The sequence below is a fragment of the Psammomys obesus genome, unplaced genomic scaffold (genome assembly GCF_907164565.1).
Source record: "Psammomys obesus unplaced genomic scaffold, mPsaObe1.curated_primary_1811, whole genome shotgun sequence".
Classification (NCBI taxonomy): domain Eukaryota; kingdom Metazoa; phylum Chordata; class Mammalia; order Rodentia; family Muridae; genus Psammomys; species Psammomys obesus.
Window position 1 is genome coordinate 2,177,380 of NW_026596064.1, and position 18,802 is coordinate 2,196,181.

An 18,802-nucleotide genomic window follows, 5' to 3' on the forward strand; every position below is an offset into this window, starting at 1 on the left:
ATAATATAATATAATATAATATAATATAATATAATATAATATAATATGTTTATATATTATATGATATTATATAAAATATTTATATTATATTATATATATTTAATATATATTAAATATATATTATATATTATATATATTACTTAATATAATGGCAGGAATTTAGAAACTACATATTTTGGTCCTTCCAGGTACTGTGGTTTTGAATGAAAGCTTTCTGATCACTGCATACATAATGAGTAATTTGAGGTCAATTCCTTTTGGTAAAGGGAAAAAATCCATGTAGATCTGGTATTGAAAACCTTCCACACTGTTAGGCTGCCCTATAGTTACTACTTTTCTTGCACCTTCTGTGTCACTCTCTTCAACCATTGGCATTCTCAGAGAGTAAAGGGCCTTGAAATAGGGCTGCTGCTGTGCTCCTGGAGCCCTTTGTGATGGCAGCAGCGGGGACGGGGTGGAGTGGGTTACACGTGTCCCACTGTGGCTGAGCACTCCACACTCTCTCGTTTTCTACATTGTGGCCAGTTGTGGGACTCTGTGTTGATCCGCATCTGAGGTATGTGGAAACTGCTCTGGTGGGTCTGAGGGCTGCACTGATCTGTGGGTGTAGACACTAATTTAGAAGGCAGTTTGACACTATGTCCATTTAGCAAAATAGTAAGAGCAGGATCATCCTGGAACCTGTTAGTTCCCCAGCCACGCCGGATTTACAATTCCCAGCATGGATCAGGCCTTAAGTCCATTCCAGAAGCAGTTGATTACCTCTGTAACACCATTTACTCTTAAGAAGATTCATTGTTCCTTTGTACAAGCCTAATTACTCATTTTACACACAGTGATGGCAGGCTTAGTTACCTGATTTCTGAATCCATGGCGCGCGCACACGCACACACACACATCCAGGCAGACTTGCTGGACATGCTAACCGACCAAGAAGCCTTTCTAGGCGCTGTGAAATTTGATGGCCAGTGATCAAGCAATACTGAGACAGAAGAAAAGCAAGTTGACCAAGCAGCTACAATAATAAGTAATGTTAATTTAATGGGACAATCCTCTACTTTGCAAATAGACTTAGAAATGATACTTTGTCTAGTTAGTTACTGTGGGTGATAGGCTTGTTGAATTGTGTCTTTTGAGAAATATCCTAAAGGGGTTGTTCAGATGGCACAATGGTTAGCAGTCCTTGCTGGTCTTCCAGAGGACCTCGGTTCAGTTTCCAGCACCCATGTCAGGCAGCTCACAACCACCTATAACTCAGGCTGGCCACCGAAGGCACCCATACACGCATGGCATATGCTTACACATATGTACACATAAATAAACATTAAATAGATCTTTTTAAGGTTGACGTGGGTGCTGGAGAGACGGCTCAGTCACTAAAGTACTTGCTGCATAAACATACAGACCCAACTTGGGACCCCCAGCAGCCACACAAAGTGCTGAGCTTGGCAGCACACACCTGTAATCCCAGTGACAAATAAGGTGGAGGGTAACTACAGATCAGGCCAGTCATTGACTTTTGGCCTCCACTTGCATGTAAACACACATACACATAGGTATACACATGGGAATGCATATGCAAAAGTTTGTGCGTATACATTTATTAAGCGTGCTGTGAGTTCAAGATAGAATTCCAGAGGAAGATGCTGGCCATGTCTCTAAATTCTACCCTCTGTAAAACTGATCTTCGTATTGAAAGCCTGCATCGTATTTCCACTCACAGATAGTTCTGCATCTGTTCTTCCCATCAGAACCACCATGTATACTTATTTTCAGTACCTAAGAGCAAGTAATATGTCTTGATGTTCTTCCCGGTTTTCATCATTTTGGGCGAATGGAGCTTGTCAAGGACTCTTTAATAGTCTATAGTCTCAGCTATGTTGGGACTAGAAGCAGAAGCTCCCCAATGAATAAATAATAAGTATGGATTAAATTAAATAATAGATATGGATGACTCCCTAGCACCAAGTCTAATCCATATTCTAAAATGAAAAATTATTGATTGTTGCCAATTTCAAATTTCAATTCATGGTAAAGTTCAAGATGTTCTAGTGTGTTTTCTAAAGGACTCTTGTACTGAATCAGTGCTAAAAAGACTAAGGCACAGAAGTGCTTTTGTGAGCAAAAGTGTTGTGAAAGAAGAAAACCAAGCCTAAAACCATAGGCTCGCTCACTGATTGCACCTTACTACCACTCGATGAAGCGTTGACAGTGAACAGATGGGCACCTAGACTTGCCTCTCTTGGAGTCTCTGCCCCGATTGTATGCAGTAGGATTTCCTCTGAGGAGTTATTGTTGATCTGGTGAAAACCTCTTCTCATCCTTCCCCCAGCTTTATGCCTTTCCACTACACTCGTCCTGGGTAAGGAGCCTCAAGGAATGATGGTGCTAATAATCCAGTTTTACCTCCAGAATTCTCCGCAGATAGAAGGGGGTGTGGTAGTACAGACCTGCAGTCTCAGCCGAGGGAAGCTGAGGCAGGAGGATTGCATGTTCCAGGCCGGCCTGGGCTACGTAACAAGATGCTAGCATGTGTGTGGGTGAAGTTGTGGCTTTGGTTTCTGGCTGCAGAACCGGGGTGGCCTGCGCTCCGCTCCTGTGTTTAGCACCTAGCTGACAGTGGGCCATTGGAACAGTGCACACTCCAGCTTTGTCATTAAGTATTCTTAGGAATAATAAGAACCCTTTGCCTGGAGGGTCTGTTGAGGATTGGGGTACTCGGGAAAGATGTTTAGGCCAGGAGAGCTAACACTAACAGTTAGTGTTAGCTTCTGTTTTTATTTTCTTTCTTCTCCTCTTGTGGTGCTGGAGGATCAACCCAGAGCCGTAGATGATGAGCAAGCACTGCATCACTGTGCTGTTAATATTAATGTGTTACCAGCACACAATGCACAGACAAGGAGTTACTTACCAATTACTTATGTTCCTGTGTGTACAGTTCTCTCCACACAGGGAAACATCCCGTTATATCTATCTGGGCCTGTATTGGTGCTAAGCTAAATAGCAGGGAGGGGCAGGGGACACAAGGGACAGAGATAAGGCCTGAATCCACACTTAGTGAACTCGAGTATTTATGAAAATTAATGCTATCTGCTGAAAAACAGAAGTCATGCCACTCCCTACTCTGTCCACCAAGCAACAAAAAGCCAGCAAGTGAGCAAAGGTGGCAAAAGGATGCTTGGCAGCACTCTACCTTCCATGGCCACGTGAGCCCATCGCTGGTCTGTCTCTGGTTACTGTTATTGCAGGGAGCCACAGGACTGTATGCATGGTGTACACTCTGGTGTTGGCATTGCACAGCATGGCACAAGAGCGGAATGGGCTGTGCTCACCTCTACTTCAGTTCAGCTCCACTGCCCAACTGAGCAATCAGAATGCCGGGCCATGATTATGGAAATTCCATAATGTAATTTCCCTTGATTATCATTTGCTCAGTCATATTGTTCCTAATAGCAATGCCAACAGTGATTTTTAAGATTTTTTGAGATTACAATATAATTGTATCATTTTCCCTTTCAAATTTATTGGCCTCTTTTTCCTTACTTGTTGCTATACACACACACACAAACACATACACACACACTCTTAAATACATAAGCACAACCTGCTCAGTCTTATATGTATGTTTTCAGGGCTGACCGTTGGGTACTGGGTAACTAGTTGGTGTGTTCTTCCTGGGGAGGGCTGTTTCTCCCACTCTCATCATTGCTTAGCTGCCTGTAGTTCTTTGTGTAGGGTTGAGGCCTCGTGGGCTTTCCCCTTTCCATGTTAGCTTGTCTTTGGTGTCATTCTTGTTCGAGTCATGTTGTTGAAACTTTATGGGTATAGCTCCTGACATTCCCAGGAGATACAATCTCACAGCAAATTCCCTGTTCCACAATGATCCCTGAGCCTTAGGTGCAGGAGTTGTATTGTAGGGCTATCAGTTGCAACTGGGCTCCACAAGTCTGCATTTTGGTTGGTTGTGTTTTTTTGCAGTGGTCGCCATCTGTTGCAGAAAGAAGTTTTCTTGATGAGAGATGAAGACTACACTCATCTAGTTAGACCCTGGAAAAGAATGTCCAGACAGTTGCCAAGCAGCACATCATTCATCACCTCCCTAGAGCCAGCATCAGACTTAATAGCCAAGGCCAGCATCGAGATAGTGTTTCATAGCTTTAAAAGGCACTTTTGTGTCTTTTATTTAGTATTAACATAAACCCTATGCAGAAGCCTTTGTTATAATTCTTCATAACCTGTGTTATTAAAGGGGCCTCCACTATTAAGTATTTAATCAATATTTGGCTCTCATATGGTTTCAATAATAAAAATGGTATTCAGCATACTTCAGGGATGACCCAAATACAGTAATGGTATTTTCCATATTTAGATGGAAAAAGCAAGTCCACACACATTTGCTCAGGCAGAAAGGGACCTTTTCTAATGGATACCCACATCTATAGAGTCAACAACTGATACCAGTTTCCATTTTCCTGGCAAAGAAACCTCTTGGCAGCATGGACTGAGCACTGCAGCTTTCATTTCCAGCCTTGGACAGTGTGTCTCTGCCTTCAGAAGTAGGATCTCCAGGATCTCCACTTTTCTCATGCTTAGGCACAGTTGTACTTTTGTACCTTCACACAACATCCTGTTGTTACCATGCAAAGGCAACATAGAGGTTGACATGCAGAGATACCTTCTATTGTGCTACTGGGTTCAATCAGCGAGAAGCACTCCTGGGGTCTCAGGGAGTGGGAGTGTGACTCAGCATTAATTCCTCTGCTCATACACTCTCACATCACCACATTCTGATACATCTCTCTATAAAGGGCCAAAGTTCTTACTGGGTGACCAATAGCTATGATCTCCAAGACTGGCAATCATTCTTTCCCTTGTCCAAGAAATAGCCCACTGGCTCAATAAACTCCGGGGCACAGACCATCCTGTTGCTTTGTCTGCCCAGTCCTTTGTAAATAATCTTATTCTATTAAAGTTTCATTTGCCCCATTTGACAATGCCATCTACTTCTTAACAGGACCTAGACGCATGTAGGCCCACCAGTGATCATGACCTCCAGATGCTTAAATGACAATGCTTGCTGCTACTATTCATTCATCATGTGGACAGTGGTCACCAAGACATTGGAAATTTGAATTCAGGAATGTTACCTTCACTATAACCCCTAGTACATTTGGAGTATAGGCCAGTCTAATTAGACTGTAGTTCCTTCCTTAAAAACGTACTTAGTCGGTAGCAAAGAAATATACGGCATGATGAGTATATATTCATAACATGGCATTTATTAGAAATAAATATTGAATGTTTTTATTCTCATTATCAGACTACATACCTGAGCTACCCCTACTCTGCCCCACCTAGGGAGTTATAGTAGTGCAACATTTATAATTCTTCAAGTTAAATCCTTTTAAAAACTAATGAAGACATTGAGACTCTAGGAGTGGTCAGAGTGCCCAGGTCCAGGGTCCATGAGTAGTGATCATGACCTCTTGAACAGCCATCACTTATTTCTGGGGAGTCTGATCTTCTGAATGGATTGAAAATAAAAGGTCTTCTTACTTTAAAATGGAAACATCCATTCTCTGTGACCACTTCAAGGTTCTTTTTTCCAATGACTTAAAGACAGATTTGTTTTCAAATTCATGTTCTTGGGCTGACAAGATGGCTCACCATGTGAAGGCCTGCTACCAAGCCCATAACCTGAATGCAAGCTCCATGGTGGATTTCCCTCCCTCATGGACTCACATGGTGGAAGAAAAGGTCCTCTGACTTCCACATAGTCATAGTCACTCTGGCCTGTGGGTGTGGGAGTGAGCACACCAATGAATGAAATGTGATTTTAAGAAATCTGTGGTCTTAGTTGAGCTCACTCTTAATTATGCAGATAATACAATAATTCTTACTGTGCTTAGTGGCTGTAATCCCAGCTTGCAGGAGGCAAAGACAGAACATTCTAGGTTTGAGACAGTTCTTTTACACACACACACACACACACACACACACACACACACACACACACACGCACACAAATGAGCATATATACTTTTTAATTTTAAAATCCAGTGCTATGAATTAAAGTAGAAATAACAAACCTTCATTGGTGCCTGGCTCTTAACCACAACACAGGTTAAGCATGCTGTCTCCTTACTTAACCCTCATTACAGACAGGAACTAAGATGCATGAATGGTCCAGAAAATAAGTCCAAAGCTTACGTGTGTTATAGCAACACTAAATTTATCTGATTGTACTTTCCCATAAGCAGTGTTTTCCTAGAGATAGTTTCTTAAAGTAATAAAATAATCTCCTAATTAAAAATCTATCAATGATAAAAATATGGGAATTATTTTTTTCTCCTCTCAAATATAAAAATGACTGTGTATTAATATTCTCCCACATAGTAAAGCTGCCTTAAACTTGCTTGCATTTTGTGATTTATTAAAACCTAGACTATAAAAATAGCTGCTATAGTTAGAGACAAAGAAAATTAAATATGAAAAAGAGGCTACAAGTGCTTGGCCTTTTCTCTTTCCTGTGTCTCTCCTCTGGCCCCTGAGCTGTTGTTTCTCTTGTTATTTCAGATGTATTTCATAAGACTGCCTTGCTACCTGTGTCTGGCAATTGATTGATCTTAGCTTTTCTTCTTCATTTTATTTTCATTTTTAAAAGAAAATTTTGTCTTCCCCTGGTTCTTCCTATATTCCCCCTGATTTCATGAGTTGAGTATCTATCTCTCTATTTTAGATTTGGTTAGCCAGGCATGGGGGTATACCCCAGAGGTTGAGGTAGGAGGATTGCAAACTCAGGGCCAACCTGGGCTGCATAATGAGGCCTGTCTAAACCAAGCAAAAACAAAACTCCAACCAACTGATCAGACAACAAAACTGCAGCCAAACAAACCAAAAATGATGATGGAATGTTAAGATGTAAATCCAGGTCTTCCCCCCGGCCGTCTGTATTACGCCTTTATAATTTTGATATCAACATGAAATACATGGAGGCTGACTATCATGTCTTAGGTTTTTAATCCTGCACTGGGAAAGCTGAGGTAGGGGGATCTCTGTGTTGAGGCCAGCCTGATCTATATTGTGAGTTCCAGGACAGCAAGAGCTACATAGTGAGACCCTGTCTAAAGAAGAAAGAAAGGGGAAAACAGATAAATAAATAAACAAGGCAATACCAGAGAATCAGTAACTCTCAGAGATAACATTTAATTTAAAGTTTTGCTTAATTTTGGCCACTTTATTTGTAGGGATACATTTTCTGAAACTGCTTTATTCCTACTCACTGTAAGAAAGTAAAAACATGAACTTAATACTCAGTTAATACTATTATTTTCTATTAGCAGCATGGAGAAAAATGTATAACCCAGGACTGGTCCGTTGGACCACCTTGCCTCTTTCTTCTTTCTCTCTCTAGCCTGCATCCTGGATGTTGGCACAGAGCCAAAGTAATTTCCAGAAACTGGCAGTTCCCTGCCAAGTGTGCAGCTGTGCTGTCTAACCCTTGCCTACTCATTTTGTACAAACCACTTCTTCCTTTTGAGGCCAAAAATTTCACAGGGCCGAAGTGTGTCCCCAGGCAGGGAAGAAGCACCACCATGCTCCAGCAGATGGAAGCCCCGCCTCACCGCCACTCCTCAGTGTGTCCAGGAGTAAGGCCGCCATTCTCCCCCTCTCCCTCTGACACTCACATCTTTTCCATCTGCCTGTCAATGTTTTAAAAACCTGGCCTTATCGCCCTTCCTTTTAATAAATAATAGTGTTGCTATTTCATGAATAAAAAGAACCAAGTAGTCAGTTCCCAAGAAGGGTACCTGAACCAAAAGTGGACAGGGAGAGGGCCACAAGGTGAAAGGGCAGATGGCAGAGCGGATTGCTGCTTCCTGCTGGCCCCTGCTTGCCGGCTCCTCCCTCTGCAGTGACAGGGGGCGGGTGTACACACAAACAGGTAAAATTTAGACGTTTTTATCTTCCTACACGCTTCTAAAATACAGTTCTGTTCACATTTGAATATAGTCATGGTGATGGTTTTTCTTTTCCTTTGTTCGTGTGCTCGCTCTCAATTGCCCTGCATTTGTGGCTTTGTGATGGCGCTGATATTTTGGGGGAGCCTATTAGACTGGTGCTCACAGTGGCTGGCCTCGTGTCTGCCCACAACGAGAGAGTGCCGAGCCTCGCTGAGCAGAAGCGCAAGCTTACCCCTAAGGTGGATCTGTGACTCCTAGGCACACCTTCAGTCCAACTGGGGTAGCTCTCTAAGCTCTCTTGGTGTCTGTTCTGGTGATACTGTGGCTATTTGTTTCTCTGCATGAACAAATAACCAGGGTGATAGCAGGAGCCAGAAGGAAAAGGGAAGGCTGGTTCATCCAGCCTTGCCTCTGTTGAGCAGGCCTGCCTCGTCTCTGGGAGGATTTGTATCAAAGACAACAGTTGGGGTGAAAAGTAACCCTTGGATCTCCACCTAGATTCCTCCAAGTGTGTCTGAAGAATGTGGAGTATTCAGAAGGGAACATTCAAGCTCTGAGAGGCCAACAAGGGCAAAGGCAATAGCCCTTTGTTTGGAGGGGGCAGTCTCTTGGGCTCCTCTGACTTATGACCAAAGGGGGGATTTTGATAACTGACAATGGATTTTTTTTTCCTTTTAATCATAGTATTTTATCACAGCAACAGAAAAGTAACTGGTGCAAATGGCAGGAATTCCTGGAGGCTGACTGACATAGGCATAAACAACAGAAACCCCTTAAAAACACAATCCTAGGGGTAACAGAGACGAACCTTCCACCTTAGACCATGGCCCAGTTAGTTTGTGACTTTGTGGAGAAGGCTCCAGGGCTGTTGGCCGCTGCAGTGACTTACTCGAAGCCTCACTTGGCCACATTTTGGCAGTCTGCCAAGGTTGAGCTTGTTCCCCCTCCCCCTGCTGAAATCCCTACAGCTATTTGGAGCTCAAAAAATATAATTTAAAACGCTAAAACTGGTAGCTTCAAACAGCTTAGAATTAAGGAAGCTGTGCTGAATGGTTTGGTGGCCACTGAGGTGTGGATGTGGTTTGATGTCGGAGAGTTCATAGGCAAACGTGGCATTGTTGGCTATGATGTCTGAAGACCAATCTTTAACATCTGATTTTATTTGAGAGTTATTATTTGAATGTTCTTGGACCATGTGTAATGAAACTGCTATCAGAATAAAATACTAGCTGTCAAAAAAAACCAAACAAACCACAATCCTATATTATATGGGTAATTATCCACCTACAAGTGAGTGTATACCATGTGTGTCTTTCTGCTTCTGGGATACCTCACTCAGGATGATCTTTCCAGTTCCCACCATTTGTCTGCAAATTTCATGATTTCCTTCTTTTTAATTGCTGAGTAGTATTCCATTGTGTAAATATACCACAATTTCTGCATCTATTCCTCTGTTGAGAGATATCTAGGTTGTTTCCAGCTTCTAGCTATTACAAATAAAGCTGCTATGAACATAATTGAGCAAATGTCCTTGTTGTATAGTTGAGCATCTTTCAGATAAATGTCTAGGAGTGTTATAGCTGCATCCTGAGGTAACACTATTACTAATTGTCTGAGGAAGCACCAGATTGATTTCCCAAGTGGTTATACAAGTTTACATTCCCACAGCAATGGAGGACTCACTTATAAGTGGATACTAGCCATACAACACAGGGTAAACACACCAAAATCTATAGTCCCAAAGAAGCTAAACAATAAGGGAGCAGGACAGGAGCCTACCACAGAGAGCCTCTGGAAGACTACCCAGCAGGGTGTTGAAGCAGATGCTGGGACTCATAGCCAAACTTTGGGCAGAGTGCAGGGAATCTTATGAAAGAAGCGGGAGATAGAAAGACCTGGAGGGGACAGGAGCTCTACAAGGAGAGCAACAGAACCAAAAAATCTGGGCTCAGGGGTCTTTTCTGAGACTGATGCTCCAACCAGGGACCGTGCATGGAGATAACCTGGAAACCCTGCTCATATGTAGCCCGTGGCAGCTCAGTCTCCAAGTGGGTTCCCTAGTGATGGATTTTTATTGGTCTATGGCTCTTACGGGATCGTTCTCACCCCAGTGGTATAACCTCATTTAAGTTATTTATAAATGTGTACACTCACACTCTTATATATGGTGTACACTTATTTTAAGTAGACATAAAATAATGTTTTCCTGTGGTGTTTTCAATTATCGTCTGTTCTTTACCTTACTCCTCCCCTCTCAGTGTTGGCTGCCCTTCTTCCATCCTGTGTGGTGTCAGTACACCCCCATTCAGAGCACCTGTGTCTGCAGAGCTCCTCCCTGCCATGGTCCTGGTTACTTCAGGTTATAAACTGAGGATTCAGAGTGAGAACTCACAAATAAGCTAGCGCTTGCCCTGCTTGTCTTTGGGGTCTGGGTTACCTCATTCACTGTAATGTGATTCCACTTTCCTTACAGTCAAACAGCATTCCATAGTGTATGTGTACCACACCTTCATTATCCAGCCATCAGTGCAAGGAGATTTAGGTTGTTTCTATTTCCTAGCTTCTGTGAATGAGCAGCGGTGAGCATGGCTGAGTCAGCATCTGCAGAGTAGGATGGCAAATCTTTTGGCACATGCCAAGGAGTGGCACAGCTGGGTTGGGTGGTAAGTCTGCTTCTAGCCCTTGGAGACTTCTCCACACTGATTTCCACAGTGGCTGCACTAGTTTGCAATCCCACCAACAGTGAATGCTGGTTCCCTCTCCGCTATCGTCTCACTAGCATTTTTGTCAGTTGTTTTCCTGATCTTAGCCATTCTGACTGGGGTGAGATGAAATTTCAGAGTAGCTTGAATTTGCATTTCCCTCATTGCTAAGGCTGCAGAACACTTTAAAAAATACTCTAAAATATGTTTGCTTCTTCTTTTGAGTCACAGCCATAGCCCACTTTTTAACTGGCTGGCTATTTTCTAGTTCCTTCATTTGTTTATTTGTTTGTTTATTTGGGGTTCTTTGTATATTTGAGTTATTAATTCTCTATATATGTATAAATTGCAGATATTCTCTCCTGCTCTCTATGCTTCCTTTTCACTCAGTTGTTTTGTTTTTTGCTGTACAGAGTGTTTTGGTCTTATGAGGTCCCGTTTTAATTTTTGGCCTTGACTCCGAAATGAATGCAGTCCTATTCTGAAAGTCCTTTTCTTTACCTGTATGTTACAAGGTGCTGCCTGTGTCTTACACTGAGATCTTTAATCCATTTGGAGTTATTTTTGTAACAGGTGATAGATATGGGTGAGATTGCATTCTTCTATGTGTAGATAACCAGTTTTCCTGGTACCATTTGTGAAAATGCTATAATTTTCTCTAATATGTGGTTTTGGCATCTTTGTCAAATATGAGATAGCTGTAATTACATGGACTCATGTCTTCTGTCTCGTTCCACTGGTCTACATATCTGTTTATGTCTCAGAAGCATGCTGTTTTTAGTACAATAGCTCTGTGATATAGCCAGAAATCTGGTATGGTAATCCCCTAGCATTGTTCTTTTTGCTTAGGATTGCTCTGGTTCCATATGAATTTTAGGATTTTTCTATTTCTATGAAGAATGACATGGGGATTTGTATTGGGATTATAATTAATCACTTGGTATGATGGTCATTTTCACAACACTGATTCATCAATGCATGTCCCTGGGAGGTCTTCCCAGTTCTAGTCTTCCTCAATCTCTTTAGAGCTGGGAAGTTTTCGTTGCAGAGGTCTTTTGCCTCCTTAATTAGGATTATCCCTGGATTTATTTTTTGAGGTATTGCGAATGGGTTTGCATGATCTCTTTCTCTTAGTGTGTCTGTTATTGTGTGAGGAAAGGCAACTCACTTTTCTAAGTTGACTTTTTGTCCTACTACTTTGATGAAAATGTGGATCCTTTCTGGAAGCTTTCTGGTAGAATCTTTTGGAATGTCTTATATAAAGTCTCACGTCATCTGCAAATAGGGGCAATTTGGATTCATCTTTTCTTGCTTGTATTCCTTTAATTTCCCAGTCTTGTCTCATTTCTCCAGCCAGTGCCTCTTGCCCAATACTGAAGGGAGCGGGATAGTGGCTAGGCTAACTGTAATGGGATTGCTTTGAGTTTTCCTCCGTTTAGGATGATGGTGGCTGTGGGTTTGTCATAGGTAGCTTTTATTCTGTTGAAATATGATCCCCAATCTGACTTTCCTCTAGGACTTTTATCACAAAGGGATGTTGGATTTTGTTGCAGAACTTCTCTGCACATGTGATAATCATGTGATATTTGTCTTTAAATCCATTTATATGATTTATTGACTTATGTGTATTGAACCATCCCTGCATCTCCTGGATAAAGCCAGCTCAATAAGGGTAGATGATCTTTGTGACATATGCCTGTGTTAGTATTCCATTGAGCATTTTAAAATCTATGTGGCTTCATAGAAGGAGTTTTGAAGTACTTCTTCTATTTAAAAAAATTTTTTTTTAATTTTAAAAGCAATTTAAGACATGTTAGTATAGATCTTCTTTGAACATACAGTAGACTTCTTCTATGAATCCATTTGGGCCTGGATTTGTTTGTTTTGTTGTTTTTGTTTTTTGTTTCTTTGTCAGGAGGCTCTTTATTACTGCTTCAGTTTCACTTGTTATGAATCTGTTTAGGGTGTTGATCTCTTCTTAGTTTAACTTTGGTGGTTTGGATGAATCTAGGAATTTGTCCATTTCTTTTACGTTTTCTAACTCAGTGGAGTACAGTGTTAAAGCATTCCCTTTAACACTCTGAATTTCTTTGATGTCTGTCATAATGTTACCCTATTCATTTCTGAGTCTATTAATTTGGTTTATCTTTCTTTTTCTTTTCTTTGTTGTTTTATTTTGTTGGGTCAAAGTCTGTCAATCCTGTATTTCTTAGATTCACTGACTCTTTGTAATGTTTTCTTTGTTTCTATTTCATTAATTTCTGCTTTGATTTCTTTTACATTTTCCTGTCTTTTGGATTTGGGGTTGATTTGTTCTTATTTCTTATTGCATCATTAAGTCACTTATTTGTGCTCTTTCTGATTTTTTAAGTAGGCACCACAGCTCTAAGTTTCTCTCTTAGGGACTGCTTTCAGTGTCTCCAGACAGTTTTGATATGTTGTATTTTCATTTTCATTTAATTTCAGGAATTTTTGCATTTTTTCTAGATCTTTGGCCCATTCATCATTCAGTGAAGAGTTGTTTAATCTCCAGGAGTTTGTGTATTGACTGGAGATCTGTATGCTGTTGATTTTTAAGCCTAGTAATGCTGTGGTCAGATAATATACACAGAAAAAAAAGGAGAAATATCTTTTTTTCTACATTTTAAAAAGTGTTTTGTTTCTTAAGATGCATTTTACTTTTAAAAAGCCTCCATGAAGTGCTGAGTAGAATTTATCTTCTTTTGTGTTTAGGTAGAATATTCTGTAGATATCTGTGAGGTTCATTTGATGTATGGTGCCATTTAATTCTGATGTCTTTTGGTTGAGGAGTTGGGCACAAAATATTTTTTTCAAAAAAAAATTTAGTTTAAAAAATAATATTAAAAAAATTTTTTTAAATTTCTTCTTGGATGATGTGTGTTGATTAGTGTCTCTTTTCTGTGTGTGTTCTTGGCCTTACTTTGTGTTTCAGCTTCCTTTATTTTCTTTCTGTAGCCTTATGCTTATTTTTCTCTTCAGCCTGAAGTATTGCTTCCAGTATTCTCTATAGGACTTGTTTGGTGGATAATAATTTTTTGATGCTATTTCTATCACAGAAAGGTTTTTTTTTTCCCTCCTTCAAATGTGGTAGATAGCTTTGATAAGTACAATAGTCTAAGTTAGCATCTGTGATCTTTTAGAACTTGGAGTATGTTGCTCCAGGCACTTCTGGCTTTTAAAGTTCCATTGATAAATCAGTTGTTTTATGATGGATTTTTCATTATATGTGATTTGTGGTGTTTTTCTTTTGTAGCTTTCAGGGCCCTGCTTTTGTTCTGATTTGAATATTTGGTGTTTTAACTATATTTGCCATGGAGATTTTTTTCCCTTGTCTTATGTGTTTGGTGTTGTATGCTTTCTGTATCATGAAAGCATGTCTTTTCTTTTTACCCCCTTTCATTAACAATAGGTTATTTTAGGGCTGGAGATATGGCTCAGAGGTTAAGAGCACTGACTCCTCTTCCAAAGGTTCTAAGTTCAATTCCCAGCAACGACATGGTGGCTCACAACCATCTATAATGAAATCTGGTACCCTCTTCTGGTGTGCAGGCACACATGCAGTCAAAACTATTGTATAAATAATAAATAAATAAATCTTTAAAAAATAGGTTCTTTCTCCCATCCAAGTACTAACCAGGCCTGACCCTGCTTGGCTTATAAGATCAGATGAGATGGGGCTCCTTCAGGGTGCTATGGCTTCAGGGAGGCAGAAACAGGAGGATCATCATGAGTTCAAGGGCAGCCTGGTCTACAAATTGAGTCCAGGACATCCAAGGCTACACAGAGAAACCCTGTCTCAAACAAACAAACAAACAAACAAGTTTCTTTCTCATATTCTGATTAAAAGTACACGTACATTTATCTTTTACTTTTCTAAAGATTTATATACTTCATGTGAGTTATAGATGGTTGTGAGTTGTCATGTATGCTGGGAACAGAACCCAGGTCCTCTGCAAGAACAAAAAGAGCTCTTAAAAGCTGAGGCAGCTCTACAGTCCCATATCTTTCTGAATTTGGGGGAATATTCTTCTATGATCTTTTGAATATCTGGTCTGTATCTAGTTCATACCATTGACCTGGGATTCTTCTCATTCATCTGAGCCTATACAGTTCAAAGATTTGCTCTTTTCATGGTGTCTCACAGTTCCTGCAGGGTCCTTTCATGTGTTTTTAATATTTTCCCCACATTTTTTTGCATGTAAGGTCTAATTCCAATTCTGCCTCTTACCTCTGTCCTGTCCTGTGTTAGTAACTTTTCCATCATTGTGTCCAAAAGCGTGAGAAGAGGTACTATAAGGGAAGTAAGGGTTATTTGGGCTTATGGCTAAAAAGGCACATCCCATCATGGCTGGGAAGGGCTGATGGCAGGACCAGCTTGTGCCTGTGTGATGGAAGGCTGCTTGTTCACATGTGGGCATACCAGGAAGCAGAGAAAGGGAATGCTGAGGCTCCCTGGCTCCACCCCTGCCCTCTGTTCTTTCTGAGACAAGATTTTTCCGTGTAAGAGCCCTGGCTGTCCTGGAACTCATTTTGTAGACCAGGCTTGCCTCAAACTCACAGAGATCCACCTATCTCTGCCTCCCAAGTTCTGGGATTAAAAGCATGCACCACCACATCCAGCTTCCTTTCTCCCTTTTTATTCAACCCAGGAACCATCCCATGGGATGAGAATACCCACATTCAGGAATGGTCTTCTTCTCAGTTAATCTTCTCTAGAAATATCCAAGCAGAAAAACCCCAGAGTGTATACCACTAATTACTAAGTGTCAGTAACCCAATCAAGAGGTGATCAGACAGTAAAGTGCTTGCCACACTACCGTTAAGACTGGAGTTCAATCCCCAGCACACTTCCTGCCCCCAGGAGTAAGTCATTTAATAATCTGTGCTGCATGGGTGCTGCTGGCCAGATGGTATGGTCTGCATGTCCACCCATGTCTACAAGTCATCCTCTACCCTAAAATGGAGTATCTAAGGGCAGGGCACAGCCTGAAGAACTCACAGCATAGAGTAATATAGACCAGGGCTCGGCCTGATCTCAGCATCAGACTTTCTAGGCAGGCGCTTTTCCTGCTGAGCCATCCCTGGCCCCAGAATACTTTTAGTTCTGTTTTGTTCTCTAAGTGAGAAAGGGTCTCACTTAGCCCAGGCTGTTGTTGAACTTCTTATCTTTCTGCTTCCACCTCCAAGTGCTAGGATTACAGGCATGCACCACCATGGTCTCTCCTTCCCCCATACTCTCCAGTGTGATGGCAGAGTTATTAAGGTCAGGCATCCCTAACAGGCTAGACACAGCTGCCTTCAGAAAGCCAATTACAGAGATAAATTAGTAGGAGAGGGAGAGATGATGAAAGAGAGAGAGAGAGACCCTAGTCCATGTGGTCACCTTTAGAAAAGGGATAAAGAGATCCACCGACTCCCACTCTTGCCCTCAATCCTTCTTCAAGGCTCTGGATGATGTGTAGGTTTAAGTAAAGGGCTAGAGTTACACACAACAAAGCAGGTTGTTATCAGGCTGTGGTCCTGTCCACTGACCAGCCGTCACGAACCCCATCATTGGCTTAGCTCCAGTTTCTCCTGAAAAGTCCTCGGACAAGTTACATATATTCTTCTGGGAGACAAGTTTCCCCTCTGCCTGTCACTGGGCTTCAGCTATTTTTCCCTCCCACCATGACAGTTCCATTTCTTGCAGTCCATTGTTTCAGCAGTCTGATAGTCAAAGTGAAGAACACTGCCTTTTAGAGTATCCTTGATCCTCTCTGGCTGGTCACAAGCTTTCTACTCTTTATTTTTACACAGTTTTCTGTTTTTGATTCTTCATGTGTCTGAGACTCTCTGGTAACTAGCTGCTCTCGCATCTTTAAGGCAACAGAGCCTCTTTTGGCTTTGTGAGCTTTATTCGGAATCCTAGGGTGCAGGGTGGCTAGCAGTCACTATGTCAGCAGTGAGGACCAAAGACACAGTTCAGCAGCCCAGGAATCGGGCCTACGCAGGATTGGTGGCTTTGACACTGAAAAATGGTCTAAGGCCAGCCAGTAAAGTGAAGCAGGGTTGGAGACTTGGTAAAGCTGTTTTTATGTATGTTTAAGTACAAGAGTTAAGTGAAAGAAGCAGCCAAAGGAAGATGCATCCAGACGTGAGCATATGCTTCCCACCGGAAAGTAGGGAGGAGGACTTGTCTTGGTGTTAACCTTATGGAACATTTCAGGGGCTCTCAACTTACATCTCAGAAGGTCACTGAGAAACCTTTCTCTTTTGTTCAGTGGGATAAGTGAAGCCGCTCCAGAATGCCCTGAGTGGGATTAACTGAAGCCAGTGGCTTTGCACAGGGCTAGTACACATTTTTTTGCCTGTCAGGCTTCCTGGTGAGAGTCCTAGAAAGTTCCAGGCTAATGGCTAAGAAGGAAGCAGGGTCTTACACAATTGGCGAGCATGCTGGCGCTCTCCACTGCTGGCAGAGACTTCAGCTAGAGTCTAGGGTGAGGAAGCACCTGTTCACTGTAGAGTCCCCATAAATTCTCCTGCTTCAGCCAGAGTCTCCCCAACCCCAGCCAATGGCTCTCACGTTCACATTGTCTCATATTAATGAGCAATAAAGACTTGAAGGAAAGCAGTGAGGGAAATGAAAGGAATTTGTTAAGGAAAGTGAGGTTATTGTTTGTTTCTGTCATATTCAGATTTGTTTGTTTCTTGTTATTTTATTGTATTTTATTTTCTTATTATCTCTTAAATGCCTGTTTATTTTCTAACAAGAGACAGAAAGGGTATAAATCTAGATGGGAGGGGAGGTGGGAGTCTGGGAGGAGTAGGGTGAGAAGAAATCAAAATCAGAATATATTGTATGAAAAAATCTATTTTCAATTAAAGAAAAGAAAAGAAAGTGACATTAACTCCCAAGTGGCTCTTGCCAAAGGAGGGATATACACACTCCCACCTAGATTAGTGGCATTTTATGGCACTTATAACAGTAACTGAATAAGGACTAATCTTTTTTTTTTATTGTGTTATTTATCTTCTTTTTTATTGTGTTGATTTATTTAAGTGTGTCCGTGTTTATACATGGGCTCATGCAACCTAATACACGTGTGAAGGTCATAGGAAAACTTGGGGAAGCTGGTTTCCTCCTTCTATAACGTGGCCCCTAAAATGGAACTCAGGCCATTGTTAGGCTTGGTGGCAGGAGTCTTTGCTTGCTAAACCATCTCCTCTGTCCATTGCTGGGGGTTCTTCAACAACACCGCAGGCCAAATTGGTGAGTAGTCCAACAGGAGAGGCAATCGTGTGTTACTCATCCAATTGGGGTCACCTCTGTGCCTCTCTCTTTTCTCTCTCTCCCCCTACCTCTCTGACTTTACTGATTTTGTAGGAAATTGATTAAATCACCTCTGTCTTGCTCATGGACTACACTGACTGACTTGTTTATGGGTCACCGTGGACCCTGGCGTCACTTCCTGGGGGGAGCTCTTACTTACTATGCAGTTTATTTTCTCACCCAGTGTCTTGGCCCCACCCACTTTGTCACAAGTGATAGGATATCCTCCTTTCTGGCTGAATGATGTTGCAGCTGCACACATAATGAGCAGCATGCCTGTATCCGCCACATTTTATCTCTCCGCCCTTCCATTGGTGGACACCCAGGTCTCCACTGGTTTTCACTCATGCTGCAGTAAGTGTGGGAATGCAGATGTCTCTCTGACTGACTTCATGTTCTTTAGATGGAGCCTTTGCTGGGTCACGTGGCACCATACTGTTTTCCAATGACCATACTACACAATCTGCCAGTACAGTCAGCCCTGCCCACGCTTGCTGTCTCCTTGTGCTTCTGGCCTACACAAACCTGGAAGTCTGATGCTGAGCATGTTCTCCTCGGGGTCTTGACTGGGCTGACTCTGTCTGCCTAAGCCTATTGCCATGTTAAATCAGACTATTTTTAATTCTATCAAGTTGAGTTCTTTATATATTGTAGACATTATCCCTTATCAATGTATAGTTCAGGAATATTTTCTCTCATCCTGTGGTCTTTCTTTTCATGATGTTAGATTGTTTCTTTTGCTAAACAAAAGCTTTTCAGTTTAATATCTCATTCGCCAGTTTTTCATCTGTTTCCTGCTTTAAGAG

The 18,802-nt window shown here is 41.6% G+C and overlaps 1 protein-coding gene and 1 pseudogene across 7 annotated transcripts in view; both read left to right on the plus strand.

Annotated features, from left to right (window-relative positions):
• Map3k13 (mitogen-activated protein kinase kinase kinase 13) overlaps window positions 1-18,802 on the plus strand; it is a 146,046-nt gene that overhangs the window by 77,355 nt on the left and 49,889 nt on the right. The gene's annotated exons all lie outside the window — the stretch shown is intronic.
• Window positions 8,788-9,099, plus strand: LOC129689609 (ATP synthase subunit g, mitochondrial-like; annotated as a pseudogene).